Source organism: Camelus bactrianus, chromosome 11 (genome assembly GCF_048773025.1).
Source record: "Camelus bactrianus isolate YW-2024 breed Bactrian camel chromosome 11, ASM4877302v1, whole genome shotgun sequence".
In the NCBI taxonomy this organism is placed as follows: domain Eukaryota; kingdom Metazoa; phylum Chordata; class Mammalia; order Artiodactyla; family Camelidae; genus Camelus; species Camelus bactrianus.
The window spans coordinates 33,628,420-33,648,546 of record NC_133549.1 but is presented as its reverse complement, the minus strand read 5'-3'; the positions used below and the strand labels follow the sequence as shown (position 1 = coordinate 33,648,546).

Sequence of the window (20,127 nt, the reverse complement as noted above, 5' to 3'; positions counted from 1 at the left end):
CGTCAACAATAACTTCCTATTGAGAGTTGTCACTCTACCCTCCTGGAGGCTCACTCTGTGGCCCAGCTAGCCAGCGGCGCCCAGTGGGCGGGAGAGAGGACGTAGAGGAACCCAGGAAAGGAAAAGGGCGGAGAGAGGGAAGCTAGCGCCAGTGCTTCACTCTGATTGGGTAGCGTCGCTGGCGGTGGCGCCTCACTCTGATTGGGCAGCGTCGGTTGCCCTGGCTCCGCCCGTTTTTCTTCCCCAGCGATTGACGGGCCTGTGCCGGAGGGGTGGGGCGGGGCGGTAGGAGAGAGAGTGTGTGGAGAGGCGGGCGGGGCGGGGCGGGGCGAGCGGGGGAGGGGGCCCGGGGGGGCGGCGGTTGGGCAGCGTCGCTTCCAAGGAGGAGGAGGAAGGAGGGCGAGAGAGGAGGATGGCGGAGTCGGGGCTCCTGACGGTAACCAGGGGCCGCTGAGGCGGGAGGGTGCCTGTTGGCCGGTTCCTCTTGCCTTCCTTCCTGCCCATCGGGCGGTCGGGCTGGCTGTCGATAGGGGGAGGCCCCGCGCGCCCTGACAGGCGGGAGCCGGTGGGGCCGGGGTGAGGCCCGAGGGACTGGGGCCCTGGGAGGCGCCGCCGCCGCTTTCCTGGGTGCTGTCTCCGGGAGGGCCGGGCTCTCGGAGCCGGTCTCTCGCTCCGCCCGCACCCGGCGCCAAGAGAGAGCCGGCCGGTTGACAGCGGCCGGGGCTGGGCCTGCAGGGGCGACGGGCGGCCGGGACAGCGCCCCGGCGGAGACTAACCGTCGCTAGAGCCGGGGCTGGGGGCGCCCGGCGGACGGTCCTGCTCCACTCGACTCCCGGGATCACCGGGCCCGGGCTGCGGGGCACCCTGTGGGCGTGGAAATCGTTGGCGGGGGCCCTGGCGCAGCGGTAGTGATACGGGGTGGAGTCTTTCCTCGCCCCCTCCCCAGAGCCCACCGCGCTTCTCTGGCTCCTCTCCCTTCGGTGAAGAGTGGTGAGTCGGCTTTGGGTGTGTTGCTTGGTGAAGCGAGTTGTAGGCATCCAAGACTGCTCTGTTGGACATGCTTAATGGCAACCTTTCCTTGGTAGCTTTTAGAGATAGAGGAAAAGTACTCTTCTGCCCCACCCCCGCCTCATCCCGCTCTAAACGTTAGAGGCTTCAGGACAAAACGATTTTTCCCCAGCCCCTCAGTTTCCATTGTTTTGTACCATCCCCCTCCCCCGCCCCTTGCCTAGGTAGAAGAAGAATGACTCCAAACCTTTAATCTCCCCCCCCCCCTTTTAAAAATCAGCTGCGGGTTTATGGTGTAATTGTGTTAGTATGAATTTACAAACAGGTGAAATGAATACCGTTTTGGTAGTTGTAAAGAAGATGCTTGTGTGTGTGTTTGTGTGTGTGTGTGTGTAAGGTTTCAATCCTTAGAGTTGATTTGATTCTCTTGTCTGTCTGTTGCTTTGTATCATAATGGGGGTGATGAGAATAAAAGAGGAAGCGGTATTTTGCAACCTACCCGAAGAAATGTTTTCTAAGTCTCTGGGGATACTTAAGCAAAATTGGGTTGCAGACGTGGGCTGTATAGTATTTGCCTCCATCACGATAAGTACCAACAGCCTTTAGCTGATCTTACACCTGTGCAGTTTTGTACACTTCTTCATAAATGTCAACACCTTCTAGTATCTACTCAGAGTAATGGATTATTTTATCTAAAACTATTGTTTTTCAGAATCCTAGTGTACACCTGTGTAACCAAGTATTTTTGTATCTAAATGTAGCATCAACACTGAAAGGTTGTCTTAGTTTTAAAGACCTTAGTTTATTAGTTACTAATCTCTACCCTCAACCTTCCACGCCATAGCCCTTGTAACTGTTTGTTACTAAGTATTTGAAGAGAGTTAGCTGTTGGGTGCAATTTGTAACATTCAGCAGGCTTACATTTGTAGTTTGAATGTATCAAGTGTTGATGTTTTTCTATGTGACAATAATTATTTGAAATAAGTATGTAAATGACTATTCCCTACATAAGGATCTTAGACGGAATATGATAAATTCTTTAAATACTAATTTGGACACGTAAGGTGTACTGTAAAACTTTTATTTAATTATGAATATGTATTTGAGAAATAGACCACAAACAAATAAAGGCTTTATCTAAGGTTTTTAACACTCAAATGGCTTACATGTAACATAAAGCTGACATATAAAACTATGTTTTTGAAACGTTATTTTGGAGATACGGACTTAGCCTATCTCTAAGGTTACCACTTTTCTCAAGGTGTTCAGTTTTGAAAGAAAACATTTATCTCAGGTTAACATTTGTTTTCTGATTTCTGACAGGTAATGCAATTTTCAAGAGCTTAAATTTTTCTGTTATATGTTATAAGTTGTTATGGATTAAAGAAGGATATTAAGAAATACATTAATAGCTCACAGCTGGATCTGTTTTTCCAGTTTTTAAGCTACCATATTCAAAAAGTTAGAGCTGTGTCTTGATAATTGTAGCAGGTAGACTCATACAGCAACTTGTGAACTAGAAACCAGTCAGAAATTTGAAAATTTTCACTTTTGAAAAGAAACACTAAAATTATAAATTGTTTTGTTGTACTTGCTGGAATTATGCCTTTTAAATATTACTGTTTCTTCAGTGGCTTGGGACAGGTCTTGTCCCACGTTCAGAGAGATATGAATCAGAATTCTATGTGGAATGCTCCCAAAGATGGCTTCTGAAAAGCTGCTGGTATATTTTTTGCCTTGGCTTACCTATATGAATTGTGGGGGGAAGGGTGAATGAAACTGAAATTCTTTGTTATCCAGACCATTAAATTGCAGTCATACTTGTTTTGGAAATATGCTGGATTATCAATATATGTTGTTTAATATTTCATTAAGACTCATGTTCATTAAACAATTTAAATAGCTTTTAGATTTTAAATGTATTATGAGGAAAAAAATCAAACTCTTGTGTTTTTTAATAAAAAATATACTCTAACCTGTACATGAGTATATAAGGATGATTTTTTTTTGGAATTTGAAGATTAAATGAAATACTATATCTTTAGGACTCAGTTCCCTTTATCATTCATGTATGAAAAACATAAAATCCATGCTTATAATAATTTTTAAAAAACAAGACTCCCAAACCTCCCAAACAATAAAAGACAACAAACTATGTTAACCCACAAGTCCTTAAATGAATTCTTAGGTTTTTGTCTTGGCCTTGGTGAAAGTGTTCTTGAACTAGTTTATAAAATATCAATTAGGAGAGGAAATATAGATATAAAATAAATATTTTGACATTTATTAATAAGACTAGTAGGGAATTGGCAAATATTTTGTTATTGATGAATTAGAAGTTGGCTATAATTTATCAGCAGAGTGATAGATTTAGTACTTTTATGTGGTACTTGAGAAATGAGTACTTCAAATGTAAAGTTTGTTGCTATTTTCACTTATTGTTAGGCTTACATTTCATGCATTACATATGACACATTAGGCATATTATAATTTGAGGGTAAATCTTATATAGACTAAATAATATATATGTAAATTTTGCTATTCCTGTCTTCTGAATTTTACATTGCCTCAAAGTTGTGCTCTATAACTTTCTGGAAATATTTTTCTCTGTTAATGTAGTAGTTAAAATTTTGTATTTTCCTACCTCTGTCTACGCTGACTTTTAAAATCTGAAAAATTTCTAAGTTATAGGGTGACCTATGGTTTGCTTAAACTTGGTATAGAGTGCTCTGAAATGTAGTTGTCAGTCAGTAAAGGTTGAAAATAACATGCATAACTCTAAGAAACTGATTTATGTTCTAAAATATGTAATTGCTTTATTTTAAGGTAAACTAATGTTCCTTCTATCGTAGTTTGGCATTTCCCCCTAGTTTTCAGGTTTTAGCACATCTTTAACTCAAAGTTCTAATATATGAAGAGTATTCTAATTACAAAGGGCTCTTCAGCTTTTGCAATGTTTGTAACATACATGCTTTTTGGGAAAGTGTGACATTCTCATTACCAAGATTTTAAAGAACTAATTAGATGATTTCACACTATATATCTCATTGAAAAACTTTGCTAAAGATCAGAACTGATTGCAAAAATTAGTGCATGCTGTAAAAGGTCAGGGTTCTTTTATTGGAAAGAATGAACATATTGCTTAAAGGAAAAACATTACAGGTGACCTAAGTAGAGTATAATTAGTCCCTATGTGAAATGAACCTGAAAGACTTTTATGAAGTTTTTGGCATGCCGGTCTTTTAATGTTTATGGCACTGTGAACACTCACAATTTAAGCATTTTATTTGCCCTCAAACACTATTTATAAATCCTACAATTTTAATTAAGTAGTTTCACAGTTGACAGATCAATCTTTTTTCTTTTAGTTTTTCTAATGTCTTGGAGGTGAAGTGAAAGTGACTTGTTCTAACATTGATGTTTAGAGTATAGAGTTAATTTCATCAGTTAAATTTGGGCTTCCTCAGTTTTGTGTGAACAACACTCCTTCCTGCTTTCAGGACGTTTAACAGTTTTGCAGATAGTCTTAAGGTAACTTTACATTTTCTGTAAATATTTATTAATTACAGTTTCATATTTACTAATGTCATAGACTTTTTATTACTACTCAATGCCATATGTGCTCCAGACTGAAGGTACTAAGATAAGTGTACTATGTTTCCTGATTTCAGTAGGTTCTTGGTTTGTTGCATGAATGGGACAAATCAGTAGTTAATTGTTTTACAATGTGACAAGTGCTTTGATAGCTGTATACACTGAAGAACTCAGATGAGTTAAGACTTAGACTGTATATATAACCAGCAATACTTCCTTGAGGATACGACCTGAACTAACTCTTGAGGAATAGTAGGATAGGTAGAAGGTAGAACAAGCATAGAAATTAGAAATATTAAGGTCCACTTAGAGAATTGCAGGTTAATAACAATTTGGAGTCCGTGCATGACCTACTATTTTAGGTGACACAGTAGGCTTTCATTAAAGTTATATTTTTAGAGATTACTGCTTGTGTGCCTCATTTAATTTGAGCCTTGAACTATGGGTCTATATTAATGTTCGGGAGTTGCTCCAGATTATTATTTAAAACTTTTAAGTAAGTGTGTTTTCCATTAATATTTTAATTAAATACCAAGAGAACATATCAACCTAATGTGGAATAATTCCCAGGCTTAGAACTTGTGTAATGATATGATAATATATTTTAAAATAATATTTAAATATCTTTTTCTCAGCGTTTATGTATCATGTTAAGAGTAACATTTATGAACTTCCTTAGAACTGATGGTAAGTTTTCATTATACAAACATTTAAAATACATTTTTCTGAGAACATTTAAAAAACCTCTTTCCATACTTATTTCAAAATGCCACTTTTTACTTATGTAAGTCAGACTATGATCAGCAGTTATATCCTGGTACAAGTCTGTGTGGCCTTATATGATTTAAAAGTTCTCTGAACTTGTATATTAAGTAATTTTTATACAGTATGATTTAATACTTATTTGAGGGCACAATAAGGGGATCTTCTTTGCCATTCCAAACTTCATTCTCTGCAGAGTGCCATAGTTTCCCATTTTAAATCTCTTTTCGTTTATTTTGATCCTTCCAGTTATTTTTATTATCTGAGAAATTCCTTTTAAAAATTTTCACATTTTAGTAATTACCTTATAAATGTTGCACTTCATTTATCTCAAGGAAACTAAAACTTTCTGCTATCACCTCCTTGGATACAACCCCATGCACTCTTCACCTGGCTTACCTCCTAGTTGCCCTTCAGACCTCATTAACACATCCTTTGGAAGACCTTCTTTGATCTCTAGTTAGATTCTCCTCTTTTAAGGTCCCTAGCACCTGTATTTCCCCTTTTATGAAACTCACCATTTTTGTAATGATGTGTCTAATGTCTGTCTTTTTTGCTATACTGTAAGCTTCATAGTGAGCATCAACTATGTCTACCTTCCTTACTACCATTTCTCCAGTATACAATGTCTAGACCTTGTAGGCTCCTAATAGAAAATTAGTTTAAATTAATAGTTCAGAGCCCCCAAACAAACAGACCACTAAAAAAGACAGTGATGTCATAGTGCTTTTGCTCTTATACATATTTCCTGCTTTTAGAACTCTTCAGGCCTTAATTGAGGGCTTTTTTTTTTTTTCTCTCTCTCTCATAATGTACAACTTAAAAATGTTTGGTAACCAAATGTAAAAAGGACTGGGGTACTCCTAGAGGCCATATGAGAGTTGAAAATAATAGCAAAGGGAAAATACATAAAGAGCAGATATAAGACATTTAATAGCAGTTTAAGGCAACTTGATGTGATAAACATTTAAAATCTTTTAAGATGCCATTTGTTTTACATGTAGAACACTATAGCAGTGTAAGTTCATATAGGATCATGACAAAGAGATTAATTACTGTTAGTAGATTTTGTTAAAGATGACAGGAGCATATATTTCAGAAAGGGTTCTGTCTAAAATAATACAATTGAAATTTTTAATGTGTTAACCCTTTGTTAATGGAAAGATTTGCTTAATGAAATATAGTAGGCATTATCAGTATTTATTGAGTAAAATTAAGTTGAAGCAAATAATTGTCTGAAAGTACTGAATCAGTGCAATATAATATTACTACCTTGTAGTAGGGTAGGTATAGCTCAGTGATAGAGTACATGTTTAGCATGCACGAGGTCCTGGGTTCAATCCCCAGTACTTGCATTAAAAAAAAGATTAAAAATAGTAAATAGACTATCCTTCAATAGAAAAAAAATTTATAAAGAAGACATTTAAAAAAATTACTACATTACAATTTGTAGGTTTTACATGTGTTTCTTTGTGTACTTAGCTATGAAATAGGTAAAATTGAGTAATAATATGTTTTTGTCATCAGTTTTAAATGAAAACATACCAATGTTGCAATGGTAAAACAAAATGGCATAAATATTTCCACAGCTTTTTATCTGTTAAAGACAGTAAGTTTTATTTTTTTGGCATTTTCTGGTGACCTGGACTGGAAAAATTAGACCAGAGGTCATAATTACTTCTTTGCTATAAGTATGTAGAGTCTAACAGCTTGGGTAACTTGAAATGGATTATCTTTAATTCAGTTTTGTTTTCTGTATCTTCCTGGGATAAAGAATTTGACATTTCACTAAAGGGCTTTAGTTCTAGTTCAGATAAATTGCATTTTGTCTTAGTTTTGTAATCTGTTGAATTCTGTGACTATATAAGGATAGGTAAAGAGCTAGTTATTTCTTATTTTGCTGCTAAAACAAGTATTGGTTTATCTGCCATGTGTTAATTACAGTTTTAAACTCATAGAAATGGGATGCTTATATACCAGGCAGCTTAAAATAGTAAGGCTTTATGATTTGATCTTGAAAACATTTATTTCTGTACTTTGGAAGTAGTGATTTGAAATTCTTAATACTAGAAATATGGCCTAGTTTCAGAACACCCACTAAGCCACTGTGGAAACTCAGCATGCTAAATGGCTTATAGTGCTGCAGTATTTTTTAATTTTTCCCACCTCCTGTTATATAATAGCTTATAGTAGTACACACAGAACATGAGTATTTAGGACAAGAACAAAGTGTATTGAAGCCCCCAAAATATGTGAGACTGTGTTGGGTTTTGGGTTGGGCACTAAGAACCTAAAGATGATGACATGTAATGATAGTGAGTGAGTGTGTGAGTGACATAAATCAGGTAATAATGTTTTAGGTTGCAAATAGGGCATGAAAAGCAAGGATTATTTATGGACTTGAGAAAAGTGACTTTTTAAAAATGGAGTTAGTATTTTTGAAACAGACATTACAAATTGTATTAAAATTTATTAACATTTTTATTTAAAAAGTTTGACAACTCTGATGTAAACATTTCCATGATGCTTGTGTACGGGACTTAAAAACTTTAGTGGAAATAATTTTAAACATTTTTCCCAGAATGTTGTGCAACCCAATTAAATCTGGATGATTTAAATTGCAGCGTTATGTCAGACTGTGAGAACCAGATACTGAAACTGATTAGAAATTAACTGTAAAGAATAAAATCTAGTCTATATCCATTGTTCAGTAGGGTTGTAAAGATATTTGATAAAACTGACTTTTACCAGTTTATTTTGTTAATTAAAAAGGGGGCTGAGTTGATATTCACTAATTGTAATATCAGGCAAATGAATATTAGAGTTAAGTGTTTTAGTTTAAAGATTTTTGTGACGTGAAAAGAAAGCATATAGTAAATTTGCCTTAAAAGTCAGCTATATAATTCTTGTAGTGTTAACTCTATCAGTAACTCTTTAATGCATAACTAGTTATCTGCATACAAAAATATAAAAAACTTACCTGGCTTTTTTTCAACTGGAGTTCACTTATACCTGACATTTCCATACACGCACGCGCACACACACACACACACACACACACACACAATGATACTTGATATAATAATAATGATCCTGTGGCAAGATCTTGAAAATTTTGTTTCATCAAAGAAAGTTGAAATTAAGTTTCATGTAGTTGAAATTTTGCTATATTTTATTGTATTCAAATTCTTTGAAAATGAATAATCCACAAATGTAGATTCATGTGCTAAGAATAAAAATAATTTATTAATTGGCACAGCTTTTTTCTGACTATATCATTATCCAGTTTTTATAACTAACAATATGATCATATATGAGTTGCCTCTGAGAGTAATTTAAATTAAGTATTCCCAGATAATACTTTTTCTTTCTGGATGATTTAAATAATATATCACTTGCTACCAGCAAGTTACTAAACGATTTACGTTTTTGTGATGTAAGAATTTTTTACATCAAAACTGTAAACTAGGTGGGAATCATATTTTGCAGTTACAGTCACATGATAGTAGACAGTACATACAAGTTGGGAACTGGTTAGATTCAATGTGTTAAATTACAGAAATAAATTTCTTAAAATGTATATTCAAAAATATAAGCAAGGGCTGCCTTTCAATATGTTGAGTAGCTTCTGATGGGAGAAATTCTTTATTAACTTTAAGTTAAATTGGGCCTGGCTGTTCAGTGTATTTCCTTTGATCTTGTGTGAGGACGATTTTTTTCTTTGGAATATTTAAAAAAATACAATACAGAGAATAGGAGGATATAGCTCAGTGGTGGAATGCATGCTTAGCATTTATGAGGGCCTGGGTTCAATCCCCAGTACTGCCACTTAAAAAATAAATATGTAAACCTAATTACCTCCCCCATTTTAACAGCTATCATCAGGATAAGTAGATAAATAACATAATTAGTTGAGCATATTGTCTTCATCTAAATAGTCTCAAAAATGGACATCTAAACTTGAGGAAGGCTATTTATTTTATAATAATGGCAACTTACTAAATACTGATTCTTAAATATAAGATACCTACCTTGAGACCACACACTCCTCTAATCTTGCTATGTGTAGTACATTTATTTTTGTTTATATTTTTCTGACAATTTCTGATAAATAGTTTGTAGAATGAGTAATGGAAAGGATTTATAATCAGATAAAATCTAGTGAAGGAATGTGTGGGCTTATACATAGACAAAAAAGTTAAATGTAATTAATTTTTAGTTTAAAATTACTGAAAATCATTTAAATTGAAAATACTTTTTGAATACTGTGGTCACTTTAGTGCATATAACCTAAGATAGATTTACGTTTTATCTCTTTTGCTCTACGCTGATAATTAGGTAACCAATGTTTTGACTTATTGCCAATTAGCCCATGTTAAGTGAAGACTAAAGTATATTTTGGTAATACTTAAGTTATGTGTAACATGTTTTGAGTTCCTTGGAAAGAAAAGCAGTTTAAGCAAATATTCACAGGTAAATTTTTTTTTTTTTTTTTGAGAGTACGTGGCATAAGGGCTTTTCAGATAAATTTTGGTTAAGATATTTAATGTTTAAAATTATATCCTGGTTAAACTGAGACATTTAATTCTCTCCTACCCCACACCTGCCTTTTGTTTTGCTGGAGAGTCTTGCAGTTTTTTATGTATTTTATATTTTTGGTGGGGGTAGGTAATTAGGTTTATTTATTTATTTTTAGAGGAGGTAGTGGGAATTGAATCCAGGACCTTGTACGTGCTAAGTGTGCGCTCTAACACTTGAACTATATCTTCCCCCTTGCAGTTTTTGTGTATGGTGAGTTGAAGTGTTATACGAGAGAGCTGTAATCTCAATTATAGTTTAATTTTTAGGTTTGGTAAACAGGAATTTTCAGATCTTTGCTCAAAACTTTGCTCATAATCAAAATTACATAAGTCTTATGCTTTCCCATAAGAAAGAACACCAGATTTCCTGCAAAACTCTCATGTGTTTGCTAGTACATAAAATTTAGTCCTGTCTCTCTCCACGTGAGTCCAAACTATTTCATCTTGCCTCCTTACCAAAGTTAAATGAATGAATTTAAAGGTGCTATGAGTTGTACACTCCTGGCATGATTCTAACTAACACAGACTAGTATAGAGCATTTTATTATTATTTTTTAGACATCTATTTCTTTAGCCTCCATAAAAGCTAATTTTACCTCATATTCACTTATGCTGCTTGAGTATGTGTTTTTCCATTTCTCTCTTGAACGTAACATTCCCTTGAACATGTTAATTTGGGGTGCTTTCTTGATCTTTGATCATCCAGTTTTAAAGATTCCTTTTTAAACTAGCTTTATGTGATTTGGAGAGGAGAGCAGTTTTTTTGTCCTTTAAACTATGTAAGAGAATAAGCAGCATTGCAGATCTTTATAGACAAAGGAAAATACAGTTGAAATCTTGCCACTTTTTAGATATTCATGACATAATCTGAGTGATTTAATTTTAAGTAGAGTATAGGGGAACTCTATGCAAAGAGACAAGATTTTTTTGTTTTTGTCTGTGGTTCACCTATCCTTAACAAGTGTTTATTGTGTACTTAATAAAAAGTTCATAATATCTTAATATCTTTGAAGTAGTAAAATGTTTTGTAGAGTAAAAATTGTAAGGAGGCTGCTACCTAGTAGGGTAGTTAAAGCCAAGTTAACAAATATTTTTATTTCTTTCAGCAAATATAACTGTTAAGTATTATTTCTAAATATTAGGATACAATTGTGAAAAAGACGGAAGAGTCCCTATTTTCCCATTACTTTAACTGAGGGAATCAGACAACTAACCTGGCAAGTATAATACAGTATGATTAATGTTCTGATAGGGGAAGTTTCAAATAGGGAAGCATGGATTTTATCCTGAGAGCCATGTTTGTGGGGCCACCAACTCTTCCCCACCCCAACCCCCAAGTGTTTCAAATTGGATAGCAGCTTATTTAAATTTGAGTATGTGAAAGATCACACTAAGTACGGTGTAGTGATTAGATTAGGAACAGGATGAGGAGTGGATTTGGTGAGACCAGTTACAAGGCTAGTAGAGGACTTTGGGGTACCCTGGAGCAGGAGAGTGGCAATGAGAATGAAGAGAAGTTGAGTTACGAGAAATTTTAGGGGAAGAATGGGTAGGATTTGGTGATTGTTAGGATATGAGAGTTGAAGGACAGAGGGGAATCGGGACGACTCCAGGATTCCTGATCCCCTCCACTCTTATTAGTTGATTTCTCCTTGGATGTTATCTCTTTTAAGAAGAAGCCTTTCCTGATTCCCCCAAACTCCAAGGCTGGTTTAAGTGCCTTCTCTTTGTGCTTCAGTGACTCTTACCACACTGTGTTCTTGCTTTTTCCACTTGTTTGTAAGCTTAGGAGGCAAGGACTGTGTCTTATTTTCACATAACTAGCTTGCACAGTGCATGGCATTTAGTATGAAATAAAATGTTAACTGAATGAAAATATATATATATAGTATATTTGAAATCAGGGAGTATGATACCTCCAGTTTTGTTGTCTTCTTAAGATTATTTTGACTTTTGGGGATAATTTTTGCATTTTCATACAAATTTTAGAATTATCTGAGTTATCTGAAAAATGCCATTGCTATTTTCATAGGGATTGCTTAGAATGTAGATTTCCTTGGGTAGTATGGAATTAATATTTTAACAGTAGTAATTCTTCCAATCCATGAGTATGGTATATCTTTCCATCTGTTTGTCTCATCTTCAGTTTCTTTCATCAGAGTCATATAGTTCTCTGAGAACATGTCTTTAACCTCCTTAGTTAAAATTTATTCCCAGATATTTTATTCTTTTTGATGCTACTGCAGATGAGATTGTTTTCTTAATTTCTCTTTCTGATAGTTTGGTTAGTGTATAGAAACACAACAAATTTCTGATGATAAATTTGGTAAACCTGCAACTTTATGGAATTCATTGAGGAGTTCTAGTAGTTTTTTGATAGTGTCTTTAGAATTTTCTTTGTCATTTGCAGACAGTGACAGTTTCACTTCTCCCTTTCCAATTTGGATTTTAAAACCTTTTCTGATTGTTACAGCTAGGACTTAAAATAGTATGTTGAATCAAAGTGGTGAGAGTGGGCATCCTTGTCTTGTTCCTTATCTTGGAGAACCTGTTTTTAGGTTTTCACCATTGAGTATAATGTTAACTGTGGGCTTGTCAGAAATGGCCTTTATTGTGTTAAGATACCTTACCTCTGTAGCCACTTTTTTGAGAATTTTTTATCATAATTGGATACTGGATTTTGTCAGAAGCTTTTTCTGCATCTATTGAGATGACGATATGATTTTTATTCCCCAATTTCTTAGTGTGATGTATCACATTGATTGATTTGTGGATATTGAACCATCCTTGTATCCCTGAGATAAATCCCACTTGACCATGGTGTATTATTCTTTCAATATATTGTTGGATTTTGTTGAAGATTTCTGCATCTGTTTATCAATGATATTGACCAGTAGTTTTTTTTTTTTTTGCAGTGTTTTTTTCTGGTTTTGGTATTAGGGTGATGCTAGCCTCCTAGAATTTAGACTTAGGAAACACTCCTTCCTCTGTAATTTTTTGGAATAGTTTTAAAAAGATATGTGCTAACTTTTCTTTAAATGTTTGGTAGTATTCACCAATGAATCTATATGGTTCTTGACTTTTGTTTGTTGAGAATGTTTGATTACTGATTCAATTTCATTTATGATAATTGTTCTGTTCATATTTTATATTTCTCTCTGATTCAGTCTTGGGAGATTATACTTTTCTAGGAATTTGTCCATTTCTTCTGGATTGTCCATTTTATTGACTGTTTATAGTAATCATTTGTGACTCTTTGTATTTCTTTGGTGCCAGTTGTAACTTCTCCTTTTTCATTTCCGTTTTTATTTTTTTGAACCCTCTCCTGTTCTTTGATGAGTCTGGCTAAAGGTTTATCAATTTGGTTTATCTTTTCAGAGAACTAGCTCTTCGTTTCATTGATCTTTTCTATTGTTTTTTTTTTTTCTTTTCTATTTTTGCAGATTTTTGTTGTTGATTTCTAGTCTCATGGCCTTGTGAGTGGAAAAGATGCTCGATATAATTTGTCTTCTTAAATTTACTGAGACTTGTTTTGTGGCCTAGCATGTGATGTATCCTGGAGAATGTTCCAAGTGTACTTGAAAAGAATGTATATTCTACTGCTTTTGTATTTAATGCTCTACATATATCTATTAAGTCCATTTGGTCTGATGTATCATTTAAGGCCAGTGTTTCCTTATTGATTTTCTGTCTGGGTGATCTGTCCATTGATGCCAGTGGGGTGTTAAAGTCCCTTACTATTATTGTGTTACTCTCAGTTTCTTTATTTGGTAATGTTTGCTGTTTATATTTAGGTGCTCTTTTGTTAGGTGCATATATATTTACAATTCCTATGTCATTGTCTTGGATTCATTTCTTTATCGTTATGTAATATTCTTCTTTGTCTCTTCTTGCAGTCTTTGTTTTAAAGTCTGTTTCATCTGATATAAATATTGCTACCATGGCTTTCTTTTTGTTTCCACTTGTATGGAATACCTTTTTCCATATCCTAGCTTTCAGTCTGTGTGTATCTTTAGATGTGAAATGAGTCTCTTGTAGGCAGCATATATATGGGCCTTGTTTTTGTATCCATTCCACTACTGTGTCTTGTTTGGCACATTTAGTCCATTTACGCTTAAAATAATTATTGATAGGTAAGTACCTAATGCTATTTTGTCCATTGTTTTGGGGTTGTTTTTGTAGTTCTTTTTGTTCCTTTCTTGTTTTGCTTCCTTCCCTTGTGGTTTGGTGACTGTCTTTAGTGTTATGTTTAGATTCTTTTCTGTGTGTGTGTATCTATTACAGATTTTTGGTTTATAATTACCATGAGGTTTATATACAACTATCTATCTATGTATACCTATATCTGTATATGTATTTTAAGTTGCTGATCTCTTAAGTTTAAATGCATTTTAACAACCTTCCATTTTTACTCCCTACCCATTGTTTACTGTTTTGACATCATATTTTACATCTTTTTATTTTATGTATCCCTTAACTACTTATTGTGGATATAGATGATTTCACTACTTTTATCTTTTAACCTTCCTACTTGCTTTATCAGTGGTTCATCTACCTTTATTGTGTATTTTCCTTTACCAATGAGATTTTTCCTTTTTAATTTTCATATTTCTAGTTACAGCCTTGTCTTCAACATTTCTTGTAAAGCTGGTTTTGTGGTGTTTAACTCCTTTAGCCTTTACTTGTCTGTAAAACTTTTGATCTCTCCTGCAAATCTGAATCAAATCCTTGCTTTGTAGAGTATTCTTGATTGTAGGCTTTTCTCTTTTATCTCTTTAAATATATCATGCCATTCCCTTCTGGCCTACTAGTTTCTCCTGAAAAATCAGTTGGTAGTCTTATGAGAGTTTCCTTGTAGATAACTTCTTGCTTTTCCCTTGCTGCTTTTAATATTCTCTGTCTTTAATTTTTGTGATTGTAACTACAACATATTTTGGTGTGGTGGTATTTTGGGTCATACTGTTTGTAACTCTCTGTATTTCCTTGAACCCGAATGTCTGTTTCCTTTCCCTGGTTAGGGAAGTTTCTAGCAATTATATCTTTGTATATGTTCTCTACTCCCATTTCCCCGTCTTCTTTCTAGCATCCCTATAATGTGGATGCTTGATTTTGTCCTAGAGTTCTCTTAAATTGTCCTCATTTCTTTCCTTTTTTTTTTTCTTTTCAACTTCAGTGATTTCCACTACTATATCTTTAGCACCATTGCTCTGTATCATCTAATTTGCTATTAATTCCTTCTAAGGTATTTATTTTAGTTATTGTATTTTCCATCTCTATTTGATTGCTCTTCATATTTTCTAACTGTATTGAACTTCTCACTGTGTTTATCCATTCTTCTCCCAAGTTCTTTGAGCATCTTTATGATCATTACCTTGTATTCTTTATCAGGTAGATTCCTTATCTCTGCTTTGTTCTTCTGGGGTTTTATCTTGTTCCTTTGTCTGAAATATATTCCTCTATCCCCCTCATTTTGCTACTTTTAGTTCTATATATTTGTTAGTTTGATTACGTTTCTTGATTTTGGAATGGTGGCCTTATGTAGGAGATGTCTCATGGGGCCCAGCAGCACACTCCCTCTGATCATCAAAACTATAAGCTCTAGGCGTATGCTCTCTGTGGGCTGTGTTGGCCCTTCTGTTGTGGTAGGCTGACTACTGTGGGCACCCTTGCAGGTGTGGCTGGCCCCCAGTCTGGTTGGTTGCCAGGCACTGCCTTTTGTGGAGGCTGCTGGCCACTGGTGGGTGTGCCAGGTCCTGGCATGTTTGGCTACATGGCCAGGAGTCCCAGTGTGGTACTGGCTTGCTGGTGGGTGGACTGCTACTTCACATGGCTGGCTGTGGGCTGCAGTGATCCTTGGGCTGATGTCTGCCCACTGGTGAGTGGGGTTGGGTCCTAAGGGTTCCTGAGGCTCATGCCTGCCCAGTAGTAGGTGAAGCTGAGTCCTGGTGCTAGTGCTGGCCTACTAGTGGGTAGAGCCAGATATTGGGGTCTCTAGCTGTGGGGCTCAGGAGTCCCAGATCTGGCGTTAGCTCACTGGTGGGCAGGGCTGAGGCCCAGGAGGTCATAGTTTTTTTGGGTTTTTTGTTTTTGAATGATTGAACTTTATTAATTAATGTTTTCCTTAAGAGCAGTTCATAGTAACAACATTCCTTCAGTCCTCACATATTTAATAATATTTAACTGTTGTTTTTATACTGAACTGTATTGTTAGACACATTATTAATTCTTGAGTCTTTTTTTTTTCCCTTGTAGATTATACGTATTGATCCACTGTTTTTGGCAATGACTCCCTCTTCCTTTTCATTTTTAGGTAGCAATGAGTTTGCCTAGATTCCCAAGGAATTTTTTTTTGAAACTTGAAGTACAATAGTGTTTTTCTTAGGAAAATATGTGCCATCTTAAACTCTGTGAGTTCAGTTCTGACTCTCCTTTGTCTCAGTGATGCCAGATGAAATCTGTGAAAACCTCCAATATTCCAAACGGGATTGTTGGGCTTGCCCTTCTGGCCATGCCAAGTACTTTAGAGAACTGAGCTATGAAAGTGTTGAGATTTGAAGCTGCAAGCCTGGTCCCTTGCTTGAGATCATCCAGCATCCCTCTTTAACTTCACTGCATTCTCATATGTGTGGTTAGATAAGTCTCCTAGTGTAGTTAAGGATGGAGATGTAGTTTGTATTTCTGTTTCTCATTCTTAGTTTTGAGATTTTTTTTCAAGAGGAGAAAGAGGCCGCATCATCTTTTACCTTGCCATTTTCAAACCAGAAATCATAAAAGCTATAGGTCCAGTTCTGTAAGAATTAAGATAATTTAAAAATGTAAGGAATAAAATATGTGCTGATGTAGTTTTCTGAAAGCTGAAAACAATTCATTTACAGACGTTCTTTGAGGTCAGTTTTTTTAATTTACAAAAATCACAGTTTAACATTTGAGTTTGATTATACCACTTAATTTGTATTCCCAAAGCCTTGTACATTAGAAAGCATTAATGAGACTAGAAACTAATGCCTGTAGTTAGGAATTAGAGTGCTCGTTAATTCTTTAGGTTACCTTAGATGTTAATTCCTTTTTCAACTGAATCTGAAAAAAAACTGAACTTTTATGTTTAGGTGCTACCACTAGACTTTTTAAAGTCTTTGGTCGTAATAATGTTAGTTCTGGAATAATCTGGTATTCTGAATGGCATCTTTGTTTTCAAGGGAAATGTCTATTTATTTTCCTCACTTAATGGCTCTAATAAAAGAAATATGTTTCCAAAATCTTGATAGCTGGTGGGCAAGCTTTCTTCTGTTCTCTGATTTGAACATATTCATATATTCATTTGACCCCGTTCTATTTTACCTATCTTTTGTCTATTAGCAAGAGGAACAGGGTGACAGCTCAAAGAAGAGTAGGTATTTTTTTCCCCACCCTGTTCCTTCTATGTGAGTGAATATATTACTTTGTTAACCCTGAATACAAAAGCACATTGTAATAGGCTCAGAAAATTTTAATGCCTGGTGGATTATTGGAGATTCCAGTTTTATGTCTTTGCTCCAATTACTGATCACTCTAGTGTTTTTTAAATCTCAAAATTTTAAATAATTCTGTAAAATTCTATCAGTGTTCTAATTTGTCTAACAGTTAACCTTTTTTTATTACTAAATATTTGTACTTTGAGTACTTGAAACTGTGAGGTATTATAGATGTTCCTCAGAAAAAGTTTTGGATCTAAATAAATTGGGAAATCATATGTATATATTATGTTCTTCATCACAGAGTACATTGCTGTATTAAAAGCACTGATAATTTCTGCTGTAAAGATAGCAGAAAAACATCTTAACCTAAACCTCTTTGGCCATGGAACCAGATGTTGTAGAAATACATTTTGGGAAATGCTGAGACTTATTATAGAACATTTTCTGATTAACATGTAAGAGTATTTCAGAACATTTGCAGCTATGATTACATATAGCCAAGGGGACCTAATAGCCTTTTTAATATAGATAAATAATAACTACTGTCCCAGGATGTAAACTTACTCAGAACATACTTAATTATGATAGTACCTTTTCTATAATCCTGAGGGTTTGTTTTTTGACCTGGACGTTTTGTTGGAATGAGTCTTCCAGTCTGAAGGCAAGTGTTGAGCACCCAAAATTGGTCTTTGGAACTACTTTCTGTTAAGACTTAGCAGTAGGAGTTTTAGAGCTTTAAAGTGCCTATGAGATCATGTAGCTCCCCAAACTCATTTTTCAGGTAAAAAACTGAGGCCTAGAAACGTAGCTATGCCCACCCAGGATCACACTGTAATTTATCAAGGGATTTGGAATCCAAACCCACAGCTCTGGATTTTTAACCTCTTTCTTTTCTTCTCTCTCTCTCTCTCTCTTTTTTTTAAACTGCATTCCCCACCCCCACCCCTTCAGTATATTACTTTTAACCACATTCCTTATTAGACAGAAATTAGCCAGGAGATACCTTCATTTAACTTGAGAATTCAGGGTAGAAACTGAGTTAGATTATAAGGTGGGTCAAATTTAACATAGATAGAACTCAAGTCTCTGGACATCCAGTTCTTCTCTCACTTATTTGAATTATTATCTTTATCCTAGGCAGCAGAAGAGTAGTTTAAGAATAAGCATGTAGTCTTAACAACATTACTCTAAGGGAATAGTCAGTACTAGTTTGTAATAATTAGTGTTTGGGCAGAGGATACATGAATCAGGTTCTTTTCTGAATTGAGGTGCATCATCACTTTCTAGTGTTCGGTTACAGAAGCATTTATATAATCTGTTAGTGGAAAAGTGGACCTAAATGGTTATAGAGTTAATCTCTCAGGTACTGAATTCAAATTAATTTATAAAATACATTCTTTTTTAAATTATACTTTTCAGAAAGATTCCACTCAAAATAATTGAACTCGACTTTATATGAATTATACATTTAGACATAAAGAAATATATTATTGGAAGAAATTTCTCTTTTAAATGCTAGATTGATAAGTAAACTATTAGTGTGATTTATATGAAGGGGGAAATAATTTTAAAAATATTTAGATTTTTTTTTTAGTCAACATTTCTTCAGACTGTAGAAAGTAATCTTACCTTTTCAAATCTTGTTCTGTCAGAAAGTTTCTTTGGTTCATGTGTTTAATCTTGATTAACTACTTAATGTCTTTTGAAATAGTATAGTGGTTAAGACACGGGTTTTGGAGTTAGAACTATGTTAGTCTTGTGACTTAGCCAGTTATGGTCTGTGTAATCTTTGACAAGCCATTTGATTGCTTTTTGCCCTTAGTTTCCCGATCTGTAAATGGAGATTAATCTGCCTCAGAATGATTGCAAGGATTTAATGAGATAACATCTAAAAGCATTTAGCACAGTGCCTGGTAAGTGTAGTAAGTACTTGATAAATATGTGCTATTGCTGCTAGTGGTGTTTTATTTTTGGATTCACACCATGCATACTATTGGGCAAATAACTTCCATAAATCTTGGTTAACTCATCTGTGAATGGGAATAACACTACTGGGGTGCCTATTTCATGGAGGGTTATTTTGGAAATCAAATGTAATCATGTGGTAGTTTATAAACTTCTCAACCCACCTGAGCTGAGGTAACAAGTCTTAACCATTAGGACTGAGAAGGTAAAAAGCAGAGGGAGTGGAGATCTGCATTTTGGGAAAGGTTTAGCTGAGGGCTCGAAGACAGATCTGTCTTCCTTCAATACTGGCAAATTGAGCTGCATGCAGACACATAACTTCCTTTCCAGATAAGTCAGACCCAAAATGCATTTCTGTTCCATCAGTGTTCTCCATGTAGTGCTCATAAGATCCTAGATGAACAATCTATGGCAGAGTCCAGACTCTTAGCTTAATATCCATGACCCTTTATGATTTGGTCTCAAATTCCATTTCTTTACCTCATTCCCTGCCATTTACTCTCCTTGTCTCTGTCTCATCGCCCCAAACTCCCATGTCTTTTCCAGAGAGAGAAGTAAGCACTTACATGAATAGTTTGAGGGTATATTTTTAAATTTTTTTCTGTGTTCTTACACAGATGTGTACCTTTCATGTACATCTGTGTTTTTCTTCAAGCAAAAACCGCCAAATTAATCATATTTTGAAGAAGCTACATTTTTAGTAAGTCTTTTCTGGGTTGTATGCCTATCAGCAGTTTGTGAGAGTGTCAGTTTCTCTGAATCCT

The 20,127-nt window shown here is 35.3% G+C and overlaps 1 protein-coding gene across 3 annotated transcripts in view; it reads left to right on the top strand.

Annotated features, from left to right (window-relative positions):
- Positions 1-20,127, top strand: part of SHOC2 (SHOC2 leucine rich repeat scaffold protein) — an 84,559-nt gene that overhangs the window by 397 nt on the left and 64,035 nt on the right. The window contains exon 1 of one of the 3 annotated variants that reach the window (XM_074373642.1): positions 324-436. The exons of 1 other annotated variant lie outside the window; for it this stretch is intronic. The gene's annotated coding sequence lies outside the window, so the exon portion shown is untranslated. Of the gene's footprint in view, positions 1-323; positions 437-544; positions 991-20,127 lie in introns of those variants that run through there. One more of the 3 variants, XM_045506620.2, reaches the window with a different exon arrangement.